This window comes from Stegostoma tigrinum, unplaced genomic scaffold, assembly GCF_030684315.1.
Source record: "Stegostoma tigrinum isolate sSteTig4 unplaced genomic scaffold, sSteTig4.hap1 scaffold_209, whole genome shotgun sequence".
Taxonomy (NCBI): domain Eukaryota; kingdom Metazoa; phylum Chordata; class Chondrichthyes; order Orectolobiformes; family Stegostomatidae; genus Stegostoma; species Stegostoma tigrinum.
The window spans coordinates 348,336-364,855 of NW_026728147.1; positions in this window are offsets into that span (position 1 = coordinate 348,336).

Here is a 16,520-nt window from a genome sequence, read left to right on the forward strand (position 1 = left end):
TCACAGCTCCAGGGACCCAGGTTCAATTCCAACCTCAGGTGACTGTCTGTGTGGAGTTTGCACATTCTGTATATGTCTGCATGGGTTTCCTCTGGGTGCTCCAGTTTCCTCCCACAGTCCAAAGATGTGCAGGTTAGATGGCTTGGCCATGCTAAGTTGCTAAGAGTGTCCAGGTATGTGTGGGTTAGGTGGGTTATAGTGGAATGGGTGTGGGTGGAATGCTGCAAAGGTCAATGTTGGGTCAAAGGGTCTGATTGTACACTGTAGGGATTCTATAATTAAGAGTTTTACTTCTCAAACTTTCTGTGTGATATTTGTTCAGCCTAAGTTATTAATTGCCCACTCAGGGGAGTAAAGACCATTTACCAGCCTTCCCAATCGAGACTGCATCAGGGTAAAACTTGAAAGACAGTCAGGTCCGTACTTACACTCTCCAGCTCAAACCCCGCCTAAAGAGAGGGGTGTTAAATTCTACCCGTCATGTACAAAATCCAGCACCTACGTGATTGCCTGCAAAAATGCCATCCATCACTGCCCACAACAGAAGAGTGAACCTGGCAGAAACGCAGAATTGCTACAACGCAGAAGGAGGACATTCAGCCCATCATACTTGCCAAGCTCTCTGAGTACTCTAATTTAAGGCCAATCTTCTACCTTTTTCCAAAAACCCTGCATGTATTTTTTTTTCTGTTTAAGTAACCATCCCTCTTGCGTGCCTTCGCTGAATCTGCCACCACCACATTTCCGGGCAGTGGATTCCAGGCCCAGATCACTCACTGGCTGAAGAAAGTATTTTTTCTCACTGCCCATTTGCTTCTTTTGTTAGCATTTTTGAAACTGTGCCCTCTGGTTCTAGATTCATTTTAGGAGTGGGAACATTTTATTCCGAGATAACAAGGTGTAGAACTGGATGAAGAGCTTTCTGAACTTTCTTCAGAAAAATGAAGAAGGGTCTAGGCCTGAAATGTCAGCCTTCCTGCTCCTCTGATGCAGCTGGGCCTGCTGCGTTCATCCAGCTCAGCACCTTGTTATCTCAGATTCCCCAGCATCTGCAGTTCCTACTATCTCTGAAGCATTTTATTCCTATCTGCTTTCTCCTGAGCACTCATGGTTTTGGAAAGTTTCTATCAAGCTTCCAAGGAAAGCAGTCCCAGTATCTTGAAAAAATCCTCATAACTGAGTTTCTCATCCCTGAGAATCATTCTCATAAATGGAGGCGTTGTGACAACATCACTGGACTAGTAATCCGGAGATTCAGGTAATCAGAATCAACTTTCACCATGACGCATGTTTGAATCCGATTTCAATTTAAAAACAACACCCAGGAATGAAAGTCTAATGGCGCCCATGAAATGGACCAACGACTGTGCTGTACATTTCTATGACTCTATGTCTCATCACAGGTCGCAGTATATTGGAGTTTTGTGTCATCTGCACAGTACAATGTTGTCCCCTGCACACCCAAGCCTAGATCATTTATGTACGTATCAGGAAAGCAAGGGTCTCAATACCAGCCTCAGGGGAACTCCACAACAAACATCCTCTCAATCAGAAAAACACCCATCACACTCTCTTTCTTGTGATCAGAGATAATGGGAACTGCAGATGCTGGAGAATCCAGGATAACAAAGTGTGTAGCTGGATGAACACAGCAGGCTGAGCAGCATCTCAGGAGCACAGCAGCTGACGTCAGCTTTGGTGCTCCTGAGATGCTGCTTGGCCTGCTGTGTTCATCCACCGACACACTTTGTTATATTACACTCTCTTTCTTGTCCCTCAGACAATTTTGGATCCATTTTGCTGCTGTCCCTTTCATTCTGAGATTTTCTTCAAAAATTGTACAAAATGCTTTTGGATAGCCCATGCGCAGCACAACAGCATCTTTGTCCTTTTCAACCTTCTCTGTTACCTGCGACTATCTCAAGCATCTTAATGATGTGGGCAAGTGGATACTGACGTTATTGGATCTTAAGACACGGAAAATAACTCATTGATAATGTGGTATCCCAAATTAGAACCATCAGAGATTTACATGTCGGTGATAATTTACACACATGAGAGGGGTGCAGACACTTAGAGCCATTCAGCCGCTAGCTGAAAACATTTCCGAGTTAATTGCCACCCTGCGCAGAGTGCACATACAAATCTTGATGACAAGCATGACCCCAAGTCAGACAGCATCATTAGCATTGCTTCCAGGTTAAAAATAACCCAGGGAGAACAAGACACTGCCTTTCAGACAGGTGTGGAGATAATTCCCAAATAACTAGCGTGATCCCAGACCATAGATGGGATGTACAATTATGGATTGACCAGATAAGGAACCAGCCAGGGTGCTCAATGATAACTGGTTAACATGGCGGGGAAGGGAGTGAAAAAATAACGAGACGTGCTAATCGGAATTGAGCTGTATTTGTGTGTTAAGTATAATTGAAGGGGCGTAAGAAGTGGGAGAGGGCTGTGGTGGCGGGTGGAATGATTGATGGAAGCCGCATTTGCTTCTTGTCCAAGTTTAATTCACTTCCGGAGACGCCGGTATTATTTTCAAATTGGCGCTATTTGCAGCGTAAAATTGCAATCGCCAAATGTTATGCTGACTCCTGAGACAGCAGGTTGGCAACCCCCAGTGAAAAGGGACCAGGTACCAACGCTGCATCACCTTGCAGTTCTTAATCCAGGATGACAGAGAGTTTGGAACATTCCTGGCCAAGTTGAAGTTACAGCATCCATTTCCATCAGTTAATATTGTGACGAGCATAATGTTTAAATGTGCAGTTTCACCTGTTCAATTCTTGTCTATCGACCAATAAATACAGATATTGCAATGGTGGGAAGGATTAGCGCGATGTTCGAAAGCAAAGCGGTGTTATTTTCAGAAAATGGTTCCAAACCAGAGATTTTAAAAGGATTAGTTCCACCCCTTTCCCACCCCACCCCCAACACGCACTCTTTGGTAGGGGTTTCCTTTAAGAGCGCTTCCAGAAATAAACCTGCCTTGGCCCAGGTTCTGTCCTATTTGGTATGAGAGGGATGTGATGATTTGGCTCCTGTACAATCTTCCTCCGCCATGCGGCAGGGTAGGAGCATTGAAAGCAGATCTCAGCTCTTGTGGAGAGAGAGAGAGAGCGTGAGGCAGCGGCTGCGAAACGCGATGGGGGTGAGGACGGACTGAAGAACCATGGCATCGCCGCTGTGTACTTAGTGCAGCCACCAGGCTCTCGGGGGAGGACAGCAAGGAGGATTTTGTGTTGTCCTTTTTATTTGCAATAATCCGGGGTGGGGAAGGGGAGAGAGAGCTGAGATAATGGGAACTGCAGATGCTGGAGAATTCCAAAATAATAAAATGTGAGGCTGGATGAACACAGCAGGCCAAGCAGCATCTCAGGAGCACAAAAGCTGACGTTTCGGGCCTAGACCCTTCATCAGAGAGGGGGATGGGGAGAGGGAACTGGAATAAACAGGGAGAGAGGGGGAGGCGGACCGAAGATGGAGAGTAAAGAAGATAGGTGGGGAGGAGAGTATAGGTGGGGAGGTAGGGAGGGGATAGGTCAGTCCAGGGAAGACGGACAGGTCAAGGAGGTGGGATGAGGTTAGTAGGTCGATGGAGGTGCGGCTTGTCGGGGGGAGGAAGGGATGGGTGAGAGGAAGAACCGGTTAGGGAGGCAGAGACAGGTTGGACTGGTTTTGGGATGCAGTGGGTGGGGGGGAAGAGCTGGGCTGGTTGTGAGGTGCAGTGGGGGGAGGGGACGAACTGGGCTGGTTTAGGGATGCTAAATCTCCCCTTCCCCGACCGCATCCCTAAACCAGCCCAGTTCGTCCCCTCCCCCCACTGCACCACACAACCAGCCCAGCTCTTCCCCTCCACCCACTGCATCCCAAAACCAGTCCAACCTGTCTCTGCCTCCCTAACCTGTTCTTCCTCTCAGCCATCCCTTCCTCCCACCCCAAGCCGCACCCCCATCTACCTACTAACCTCATCCCACCTCCTTGACCTGTCCGTCTTCCCTGGACTGACCTATCCTCTCCTCTCCACCTTCGGTCCGCCTCCCCCTCTCTCCCTATTTATTCCAGTTCCCTCTCCCCGTCCCCCTCTCTGATGAAGGGTCTAGGCCCGAAACGTCAGCTTTTGTGCTCCTGAGATGCTGCTTGGCCTGCTGTGCTCATCCAGCCTCACATTTTATTATTTTAGGAGAGAGAGCTGTTTTGGTTTGTGATACAAGAGACGAGGCTGTCTATGCCTTTCACCCATAGGTAGCTCTCCTCCTGTCCCTGCCTCTATGCACACACTCTGCCAGGCATAGTCTTCCTCCCTCTGTGTGTGTGTGTGTGTGTGTGTGTGTCTCTTTCTCTCTCGCTTCAGCTCCTAAAACCTAAGATGCATCGGATATAAAAACACGCACATAAACACACACACACATCAATAAGCCATGGAGAAAGATCAGGAATTACTGCAAGCTGTCAAAACCGAAGATGTAGCTGCAATGCAGAAGCTGTTGCAAAGGCCGAAACAAGGCAAAGCGAGTGAGTACCCCTTACACACCGTTCCATTGGCTGATGTGAATGTGCCTGCGTTTTTTTGTGTGTGTGTGTTTTGCAAATGTCCTGTTATTGTGGAGTAGGAGGGGAGGGAGTTTGGTCTGTTGTTCAATTTGGGCTCTCCTATCTTGACCGATGCTGTTAGTGACTCTTGATACAGTGCAATCGGTGGGAATGTAGCATTAGCCTGAATAGTGCGTTCTCTCTCCCTCAGACAGCTCCCCTGCATCCATTAGCTTCACAAGCCGGCGCTTTCTGCTCCGAACAGCGCAGATTGGACGTTGAGGATAGATAAGGTCAATACTGGGAATCCTAGATTCCCTATCAACCGGGCAAGAGATTGCAGATGGTTTGTAGCGAATCCACGGTTGAGATACAACGCACAGAATCAGTTCGTATAAGGGGAAAGGTGGTTCTGGAGGTTTGCACTGTTCTGTTTCGGCAAAAAAAGTGCCCGACCTGAGAATATCAGGCCAGTGACTAAGATGGTTAAACAGCTAATTCTAGTGGAAAGCTGTCAAGAAGGTAATAGCTCAGTCTCGCTTCTGAGGAAGTGCAAACTGGAGATCTTGTTTGACCCACTCTGTGCAGGTTGTTGTTGCTGTGTTGCAAAGAGAGCCTAGAGACGTGAGGGGGGACTTGGATGTGACAAATGCAGTGACTCCACACCCGGGCAGTGGTTTGGCAACATGATTCGGACCCCGTTAGCTTGCAGCCCTCTGGCGCTGTTCCCTTACTGCCGGATGCTCACTGGCTCGCACGCCCCAAACAACCGGGGCTATTTTAAATTTAACCCCTTGATTGATGGGCTGACAAGTGCCTGTTGATGACAAAGCAATAGATGCTGCAGATCTGGTAATTAGAAGCAGTTTTGCTGGGAGACGCTTTAATTGATAGATTTCAATTCTAAAATTAACCAGGATTAAACGGGGGAGACCTCGAGCTGGCTGATCTATGATGTAGTAATAACAGTATTTTCGGAAAGATTGTCTGAGACGCAGGAGTGATGTCTCTCCCAAGTATCCTGGCCGCAAGGAGGAGGAAAAGGCAACCCTTTCCGAACAAGGCACAGTGAGGATTTCTGAAACATTTATGTATCGCTTAACTGGAAACTTGATAATGTACGCCACAATGTGGGAGGGGGAATCTTATTCAGTTCTATATTTGCCTAAAGCTTCACTCCAGATATTTTGTTAAAAATAAAAGAATAATGGGATTTGAAGGGTACGCTGTGAGTAAATCGTGGGAAAATGTTAATTTATTTTGATGTGACTTGCTCCTACATGAGTAAAACATATTGTGATTAAGGATGATGGAATAAACTAAAAGCATTATTTGCCAGGATGAGATTCTGTCATAGTCTGGAGATGCGCTGCTCTGCTATCCAGTTATGAAGAGCTGCTGTAGTTGTGTTCTACAAGACTCCAATTGTTGGATGCAGTGGAAGTCTTTCAGGAGAAGACACCATGTCCCTTTTAAAAATAGTTTCTTACTGATTTATCATGTCACACACAGTACTTTGATTTGTAATTTTCTGGCTTATTCTCTGGTGTTGAGAACCTTTGTGGGTTGACTCTCCCTTTGACCTCATGATCCCTGTTGAGTTTAGATTTTGAATGCGTGGCCTGTGCATTTGTTGGATTTCTCTCTATTGGTTCTCTAAGTTCACTGACTGAATGCAACACTGTATCAATGTTTACCAATAATGATCATATCTGTGATGATGATGCTATTTTCCTTGGGACAGATAATGAAAATCTCCATGCTTCACAAAGTCTGTCTTCGTGTCTATTGGTGCTCCATAATTGGTGACCATGCCTTCAGCTGACAATGCCTTCAGCTCTGGAATTTCTTCCATAAACCTCACCACTCCTTTACCACCCCCCCCCCCGACCATGTTCTCCTTTACATTATTGGTTATAAAATACCAGAGCGGTTACCTGTGTTGATATCGCCAGTGTCACGTTTGATTAGATCATTCCTCCTATGAAATATTGTGAGACATTTTACTTTTAGCAATGCAAGATGCATACATGCTGTTGTTATTAGACAATAAGTCGAGGTGGGAGGGTGCGGTATCATTGGGATTTAAATGGCTGGAGAGGCCTAACGCCAAATACCCAGCAGGTAGCTGTGTTGGGGCTGGGTTTGAGGGTGGGGTGGCAGATGGTGACTGTCTCTTTGAATTAGCCCATGCTCCCATTAGAGGATCATATGTAATGCCTTGCTTATCACCAGTCTTCAAAATTCTGACAACACCCCAACTCCCCAACATATCCTCACTAGGGCCTACCAATTCTTCTCACTTGGTGAGCTGAATCTGGAACAATTGTCTAAGTCCCAAGTGCAATACCAGTAATGATCACGTCTTCTGGTGGTGCTGCTGGTACAGTGCTGGAATGCTGCCAATCTCTTACTGGCCTGAATCTCTCTGAGGCAGGACATCTTCATGTATAAGCGGAGCAATCAACCCATCAGATGGTTGCAGAGCTTGGCAGACTTCCCCACCTCTGTGCTTTTAGTCAAAGAGGTGGGGAACCCAGAGTCTTGTGTCATTCAGCCCTGAGGCAGTTGACCCTTACTTGCCTTCTGAAGTAGTATAGCAAATAGTTCATAAAAATGGGCAATAAAATGGTGACTTTGCCAGCATAATTCACATAATTAGAACTTTTCTTTATTAAATTGGGAACTCTGTGTGGTGTGTGCAATGCTAATGGAAGTACAGATCCTGGCTAAGCCCAGTGTTCTGTCTCCACCTCCCATGATAATACGAGGTACTGACTGATTGGTTTCTTGGCTGAGACTGTGGTCACTTAGTTGGCAGCCAAAAACACGAAGCAGTGTTTTTAGGAGAGGATGAGACAAAATATTTAGAGTGTCGAGAGGGTCCATAAAGTTTTGCAACTGAAGACATAAAAGCTGCTAGAGTTTAAAAATAACTTGGATCTGTATTTGAACTAACATTAATGTAGAGGGCCAAGAGCTGGAAAACAGGATTCAACTTGATAGTTTTAATTTGGCTGGCAAAGATGCGCTGGGCCAAATGCTCTCCTTCCATTGCTGCAAATTTCCACGATACTCCAAAATCATGTCAAAGATTTCTGAAGAAGGGTCTTGGCTTGAAACATCAGCCTTCCTGCTCCTCTGATGTTGCTTGGCCTGCTGTGTACATCCAGCTCTACACCTTGTTATCGCTATTGTAGAGCATCTATGTGTCCCACTGTTATTTTACTATCGTGCCAGATGTGTAGTACATGATTTCTCTGCAAGTTGGTGTGACAAATTAAAATCATGAGACATTTTTATTCTCTTAATGATAAAACTCAAAATTCCAACTGCACCTATGTCAACTCCTGTGCTGTAACATGTCTTTACAGATTGAAAGGTGCATTTTATTTCAGTTGGGATGATTCTTGGATTTCTGCCAGACTTCAGCAGTTTGAGGTTTGCTGTGACAATTCCATGCCTTTTGACCTTCAACACAATCACAATGAAAATGACGTGGAAATTACAATATGGATACTCTGTGTGTGTGTGTGTGTGTGTGTGTGTGTGAGAACCTTGTGATATTTGATATAATCAGTGGCGTTACTTTGGAGAGGTTTTGGTCTCCCCTTTGAATATTGAAGTGGAATGTAAAGCTCTTCCAGAAGTTCGCTAATGACAGAGAACATCAGTCTGATGAAAACCTCCCTCTTCCCCTTGCTACTATCGACTTGTTATTGCAGTATCAGTTTCTGAGACATGCCTTAGAATCCATTAAAGGCAAACAGTTGCCACTCACTCTAACCAACGTTTTTGTATAAAGATTTTACCCTCTACATGGACATGAGTCTTAATCCCATGTGCCCACTCTGTTCCAGTGAATGCTTTATTCATCCTTACTTTGACCACTTGCTTAACCTATTCCTAAATATTGACTTGGCTGCCTGTTCAGTCATTAATTCTGGTTGCACGTTTTGAACTCTATGTGTTTGATGCAGCAGTTGGAAACAAGGGCTTGTGCTGCTTTAGTTATACCATCAATAGAGACTTTAAATAGTCATTAAAGAAAGGAAGAACTGGCACTGAATAAATTACCTGGGTTCTTTTTGTATTCATTCTTAGAATGGAGCTGCTGCTGGCTGGCCAGTATTTATTGCCCACTCATAGCTGCCCTTGACAAGGTGTTGGTGAGCTGCCTTCTTGAACCATGGCTTGGAGGGCAACTTGCAGGTGGTTGTATTCCCACAAATTTGCTGCCCTTATCCTTCTAGATGGTAGTATTTATGAAAGTGTTGGTTTCTAAAGAGCCTTGGTGAATTTATGCAGGGGATTTTGTAGATGATGTGCACAGCTGCTACTTCCCATCACTGGTGGAGGGAATAAATTTTTCTCACTATTGCTTTGTTAACTGTAGCAGCTTGCTGTGCCTAAATTGACTGCTGCATTTCCTGACATTGCAATAGTGACTACACTTCCAAAATATGAATACTGCTGAGAAAAGGCATATATTGCTACAGTTTTTCAACTTGCACTTAACAGGACAATTCACATCAAATAGAATGTAAAAGGATCAACTATTCTCGTAAATAAGAAGGGAGTCCTGGTGTTTTCCCTGTGGAAACACCTCAGAGTCCACTGTAATTGCTTTATTCATCTTTACTTCAACCATTTGCTGTACCTGTTGCTAAATATTGATGTGGTTCCACTTCCAAATGAATCAGCACTCCCTTTGTGTACAGCTTTTCCCTTCACTTCTTGCAAATTGCCCCATTATGATGCGATTAGACACGAGTTAGGAAGCATGGACTGGGAGCAGTTGTTCCATGGTAAGGGAACTATAGACATGTGGAGATGGTTTAAGGAACAGTTGTTGGGAGTGATGAGTAAATATGTCCCTCTGAGACAGGCAAGACGGGGTAAGATAAAGGAACCTTGGATGACGAGAGCGGTGGAGCTTCTAGTGAAAAGGAAGAAGGTAGCTTACATAAGGTGGAGGAAGCTAGGGTCAAGTTCAGCTAGAGAGGATTACATGCAGGCAAGGAAGGAGCTCAAAAATGGTCTGAGGAGAGCCAGGAGGGGGCACGAGAAAGGCTTGGCAGAAGGAATCCGGGAAAACACAAAGGCATTTTACACTTACGTGAGGAATAAGAGAATGGTCAAAGAAAGAGTAGGGCCGATCAGGGATAGCATAGGGAACTTGTGTGTGGAGCCTGAGGAGGTAGGGGAAGCCCTAAATGAGTTTTTTGCTTCTGTCTTTACGAAAGAAACGACCTGTGTAGTGAATGAAACCTTTGAAGAGCAGGTGTGCATGCTGGAATGGATAGAGATAGAGGAAGCTGATGTACTGAAAATTTTGTCAAACATTAAGATTGACAAGTCGCCAGGCCCGGATCAGATTTGTCCTCGGCTGCTTTGGGAAGCGAGAAATGCAATTGCTTCGCCACTTGCGAAGATCTTTGCATCCTCGCTCTCCACTGGAGTCGTACCTGAGGACTGGAGAGAGGCAAATGTAATTCCTCTCTTCAAGAAAGGAAATAGGGAAATCCCCGGCAATTATAGACCGGTAAGTCTCACGTCTGTCGTCTGCAAGGTGTTAGAAAGGATTCTGAGGGATAAGATTTATGACCATCTGGAAGAGCATGGCTTGATCAAATACAGTCAACACGGCTTTGTGAGGGGTAGGTCATGCCTTACAAACCTTATCGAGTTTTTTGAGGATGTGACTAGTAAGGTTGATGAGGGTCAAGCTGTGGATGTGGTGTATATGGACTTCAGTAAGGCATTTGATAAGGTTCCCCATGGAAGGCTCATTCAGAAGGTCAGGAGGAATGGGATACAGGGGAACTTAGCTGCTTGGATACAGAATTGGCTGGCCAACAGAAGACAGCGAGTGGTAGTAGAAGGAAAATATTCTGCCTGGAAGTCAGTGGTGAGTGGGGTTCCACAGGGCTCTGTCCTTGGGCCTCTACTGTTTGTAATTTTTATTAATGACTTGGACGAGGGAATTGAAGGATGGGTCAGCAAGTTTGCAGACGACACAAAGGTCGGAGGTGTCGTTGACAGTGTAGAGGGCTGTTGTAGGCTGCAGCGGGACATTGACAGGATGCAGAGATGGGCTGAGAGGTGGCAGATGGAGTTCAACCTGGATAAATGCGAGGTGATGCATTTTGGAAGGTCGAATTTGAAAGCTGAGTACAGGATTAAGGATAGGATTCTTGGCAGCGTGGAGGAACAGAGGGATCTTGGTGTGCAGATACATAGATCCCTTAAAATGGCCACCCAAGTGGACAGGGTTGTTAAGAAAGCATATGGTGTTTTGGCTTTCATTAACAGGGGGATTGAGTTTAAGAGTCGTGAGATCTTGTTGCAGCTCTATAAAACTTTGGTTAGACCGCACTTGGAATACTGCGTCCAGTTCTGGGCGCCCTATTATAGGAAAGATGTGGATGCTTTGGAGAGGGTTCAGAGGAGGTTTACCAGGATGCTGCCTGGACTGGAGGGCTTATCTTATGAAGAGAGGTTGACTGAGCTCGGTCTCTTTTCATTGGAGAAAAGGAGGAGGAGAGGGGACCTAATTGAGGTATACAAGATAATGAGAGGCATAGATAGAGTCGATAGCCAGAGACTATTTCCCAGGGCAGAAATGGCTAGCACGAGGGGTCATAGTTTTAAGCTGGTTGGTGGAAAGTATAGAGGGGATGTCAGAGGCAGGTTCTTTACGCAGAGAGTTGTGAGAGCATGGAATGCGTTGCCAGCAGCAGTTGTGGAAGCAAGGTCATTGGGGTCATTTAAGAGACTGCTGGACATGCATATGGTCACAGAAATTTGAGGGTGCATCCATGAGGATCAATGGTCGGCACAACATTGTGGGCTGAAGGGCCTGTTCTGTGCTGTACTGTTCTATGTTCTATGTTCTATGTTCTAAGTGCAAGATGAAAAGGATAAACAAAATGTATTTTTTCAAGTTCTGTATTACTAACTGATTACTGCCAAAATACTTCATTAGCAGTAAAGTGCTTTGTAATGTCCTGAGGTCATGAAAGGGAAGAAAGAGAAGGCTTTCTTTCTTAACATTGTGCATTTCACAGCTTTAGGATATCCCAAACAACTTCTGGCCAAGAGAATAGTTGAGAATTGGAGTCACTGTCGTAATGTGGAAACACGGCAGTCCATTTGTGCACAGTGAGATCTCACAAACGGCAACATCACAGTGACCAGAAAACCCCTTCAGTAATATCAGTTCAGAGCTTAGTATTGACCAAAACACCAGGATAACTCTGCTTGACAACAGAGGCATTATATTACCTGAGAGGGAATACGAGTATTTAACAACTAGACACCTGAAGCCACAATTTCCAAGGGTAGAGTGTTGGTTCGAATGGTATCATCCAAAGGTCAGCACCTCCGACAATGGACCACTGGGTATGTTAGCCGAGATTTTCTTCTCAGGTCTATAGATCCTGACTTGAACAATGACATTCTGTCTTAACGGTTGGAGTGAAACCCACTGAGCTGCAGCTAATATCCAATGATTGATCTGTATAGTGAGTGAAAGGAAAATGGTGTAAACACCACACTGTGCAGCCTGCTCTCATTCACTCACTCGGAGCAAATTTTCAGAAACTTGCCAGTAGATTGCGAGTGCACCTTCTTATTAAGCTGCTGCTTGTAGCCGCTCCTGCCAGGAGACCTGCTGTCATGGTGTGCCAATTCTGTCTGTCTTATGCCACCCTCATACATCGGTTGTGGTTTGTTGGCAGCCATTCTGTGACCTGTTCCTGGGAAGATAGGGTTCTCCTGTGAGGAAAGGTTGGATCTGTACCAGTTGGAACTTAGAAGAATGAGAATTGATCCGATGGCAATATATAAAATCCTGAGGGGACCTGATACATTGTGTACAGGGAAAATGTTTCCTCTTGTGAGGGAATCTCAAAAAAGGGGTACAACTTAAGAACAGGAGGTCTTCTTTCTATGATGGAGACGAGGAGGATTTCCATCAGAGGGGTATGGGTCTGTGGAATTCTCTTCCCCAAAAAGTAATGGCGGCTGTACCATTGACTTTATTCTAGGTTGAGTTAGATGGTTTTTTGATAGATGTGGGAGACGAGGGCTTGGGGAAAAGGGACAGAGGGGCTTGAGTCCACAAGCAGATCAGCCACTGAATGGTGGAGCAGAGTTAAAGGGCTGAATGGCTTTCTGTTGCTCTCAAATGACATGTTCCTGTATTCCGTTCTAACATCCATCATCCAACTGCACATAGGTTGACCCCTCTTCCTGCTGCTGTCCAGAATCTCTTAGCTTGTAAGCTCAGATCAAATAGCCAAAATTGTGACTCTTTTTTTCTGGGTGTCACTTCTTAAACTTGGAGAGAGGAAAAAGGAATATATGAGTACCTTTTGTTCTTCTCATTTTAGATTCAATCTTTTTATAATATTTCTGAGAACTGCTTGAGAAACAGAGTCATAGAATCATACAGCATGGAAACAGACTCTTCAGTCAAACCAGCCCGTGCCAAACATATTTTCGAGCTAAACTAGTCCCACCTGCCTGCTCCTGGTCCATAACTCTCCAAATCTTTCCTGTTCATGTACGATTCTAAGTGTCTTTTAAGTGTTATAGCATCTAACTCAGGAAATGAATGGTTTTATTGTGGGTGCATGTGGAATGTACTGTATCATGGTGAGGGAAAGTAAAAGGTGTATTCAGATTGAGGAAATGAATGCTGGCCTGAACAGAATTGGTTGCTTTGTATGGCCTTATTGATTTTGCTTGCCTCTCGTACCTTGTCATAAAACTGCTTATAACTTCAAGGAAGGAGAATAGCAATTGCTGTGGGTTTTGCAGAACACATTGTAAGTACATACAGATTTATTTTTTAAAAAAGCTATTAAACCAAAGAAATGGAATTGCACAATAAATCAGAAAGTAATGTGGCAGCCTAGCTGCTTGTTGAAGCACTTAGACTTTGTATAGATGGCTTTGTGCTTTGCCATCCACTTTCCACAATGGTTAAAATCATAAAATTGTACAGCACAGAATGAGTCCATTCAATCCGTTATGCCTGGGTTGACTGGCGAAAAGAGATTTCTGATCTGCCCCACTTCCCACTGTTTTCTCTGCACCACTGCAAATAGTTCCCATTTTAAACTACTTCATTCCTCCTGCCTCAGAGCATCTTGCTTTCATTGTGCTGCTTGGGTTGGCCTAGAAACACTATTGGCAAAGTGGGTGGCAAGAGAGGTGATTCATTCTGAATGCCTCTTTTTAAAATATTATTTATTTATTGAATGTGGGCATCACTGATACGGGGCCAGCATTAATTGCTCATGAGCAGATGCTCCTGAGCTGCCTTTCAAAACCACAGTATTAGCAAAGCAATGATAAGGAGGGAGCTGCAGAATTCTCAATCAGTAAAGATGATGGAATGGCAACATTTTCATGTCAGGATTGTGTGTACATCCAAAGATTGGAGGGAAACTGAGAAGTGATGCCCCCGTGTGCCTGCTGTCCTTGCCCTGCTGGTTGGTCGATGTTGTGGGTTCTAGAGAAACCTTTGAAGAAATGTTGTTGCGTTACTGCACTGTATCTTGTAGATTCCAGTTGGAGCATCCACATTAAGGCATCTACTTGCATCCTCATTCGAGATTCTCTATTCTGAGTGTAGGGAGCCACTTACTATGCTAGTATTGTATGGTGCTGACTGTTTACAAGCTGCCAATCAAGATGAAGTCATGGAGAAAAGAAATAGCTGTGATGTGAAGGTACATGACAGATTCCATTGTTACTGTCTTGGCTTAGTAGAAATATCACCATTGCGTCAAAAGGTTGTGGATTCAAGTCACTTTCTAGAAATATGAGCACGTTTCACTGCAGTATTGAAGGAGTGCTGCAATGTCAGAGGTACTTTTTTTTGGGTGAGAAATTAAGTTAAGGTTTGGCCTTCACCAAATATTGTACTTATTTGGCTGAAAAAAATGCTTTGGAGATGTCCTGAAGCTCAGAGAGAGATTATATGAAGGCAAGTTATTTGTGGATTTCTGTCGGAGAGTTGGCTCCAGTTATATTTTCTCAACAGCTCATTCTTCTGTGTGATTTGAAGCTAATATTCGTAACTTTCAAATTTTACAATCTATTCCTGAAATGTTTGATGCCCTATAAGGCACTATGTATTGTTCATCTTTTTAAAAATGAAAGAAGAGGAATTCTGTTGCATGAGGATTCTCCAGTGGCTTGTATAATATTGGACATAGTATAATTTCATTTAGAAAAATGATGAGATTACAACCATATTTAGTAACTAAACACCATGCTTCACTTTGCAGAAGTCATGATAATACAAATTACGTGCTTTTTAATAATGTGGGGTACATCGAGCAGTTAAGTGTAATTTGGATGAGTAGGTGCAGCTTTACAGAGTCATCCTATGATCTAAAATACAGAGATGCTCATTGTATTTGGAGTGGCGATTGGATGGGAGGAGGAGGCTGGCCTTATTTTATCTGTATTTATTATTATTTCCAGAAGCCTGGAGCTTATCAAACCAGAATAGTGCTTGATATTTCAATGTGTTGACCTATCGACCAGTGGAAAGCAAAGTTATGAAAGTACCAGATGCTGTAATAAAATGAATGAATTACATGTAATTTCTACCCCACACTCTCACAATCCTGATGGTTAATGTGGGTTATAGTTCAGTGAAGAATTTCTGGCAAAGAAAACAAAGTGCTTTATTCTATTGAACTATCAGACAAACATCAGATGAGTTTGTATCATTGAGTGACATGTTTTATTGGTGTTTGAAGAGTGAATGATCCTCCCTGACAGAAGCAAGAGACTCCTGCCCATTGATGCTTGATGACTGGCTGTAGCCAATTACTTGTGAGTGAATTTGAATGACTGTGACATCCAATAGGCAGAGCTGGTGGATGTGTCTTTTTAATATCGCAATTGCATTTCATAACCATATTGGAACACATGTATGAAGGCACAAAACCAATCCTTTTCCCTGACTGAAGACACTGGCATTTACCAGAGCTGTGGTTCATGATGAACCAATCACTATCAAATGACAGAGAAATAATACCATTTCAAAGCGAAGTTCACCCAGCTTTCAGCTGCATTGAAGATCCTTTCTTGTGGAGTGAAATAGAAGTTCTATGTTAAGAAACGATGATTAGTCAAAACATAGCCTTTTACAATTAAATTACAAGCTGAAATGAGGCAGTACTGCAAAGTATGAGCAATGTATTTTTTCACGAGTAAAGCTGAGTCTGCAGTCTTAAATACTAATGTGCATCATTGCATTATCCCTTTGTATAAGTTATTCAAGATTAAGGTTAAGAGTCATGGTATTTGAATGTAGCAGAATGCACACTCATCCAACAAACATGGGAGGGCTCGCATATCTTTCACACATCTTATATGAGGCCAACATTTGAGAAAGAACACCAGCTGCCAGGATTTGGTTCTCCAATTGAGCACCCACTATTTGCAGGAGTGTCATGAGACCAAGAATTGACTTGTTCTCAGTGGGAGCATCACAGGGCACAGAATAGTGACCATACATTCTATCAGGGCTGTAAATCTGAAACGTCAATTTTTCTGCTCCTCTTATGCTGCCCGACCTGTCATGTTCCTCCAGCTCCACACTATGTTGACTCTGACTCCAACATCTGCAGCTCTTGATATCTCCGAGTGACTGTGTATAGCAACCTTTTGAAAAGAGATATCACTTATGAGCAGCGGTTGTGGGTAGCTCTGATTCCCATTCCTTCCTTTAATCTGGCATGCAGAGATTACTAGTAATGTCTTCTTCATCACTTAGATCCGATAACATATCACAGACTGGTCTGTGTCATTCAGTTCCAAACCAGACAGTTTTTGTACTGCCTGAGCCTTTGGTGGATATAAAATAAAGATGGTACTGGGGAAGGATCACCATAGCCTTTTAGCTATTCTACCCTAGTGGCCAAAACGACATAGATTCCCGAAGGTTGTAC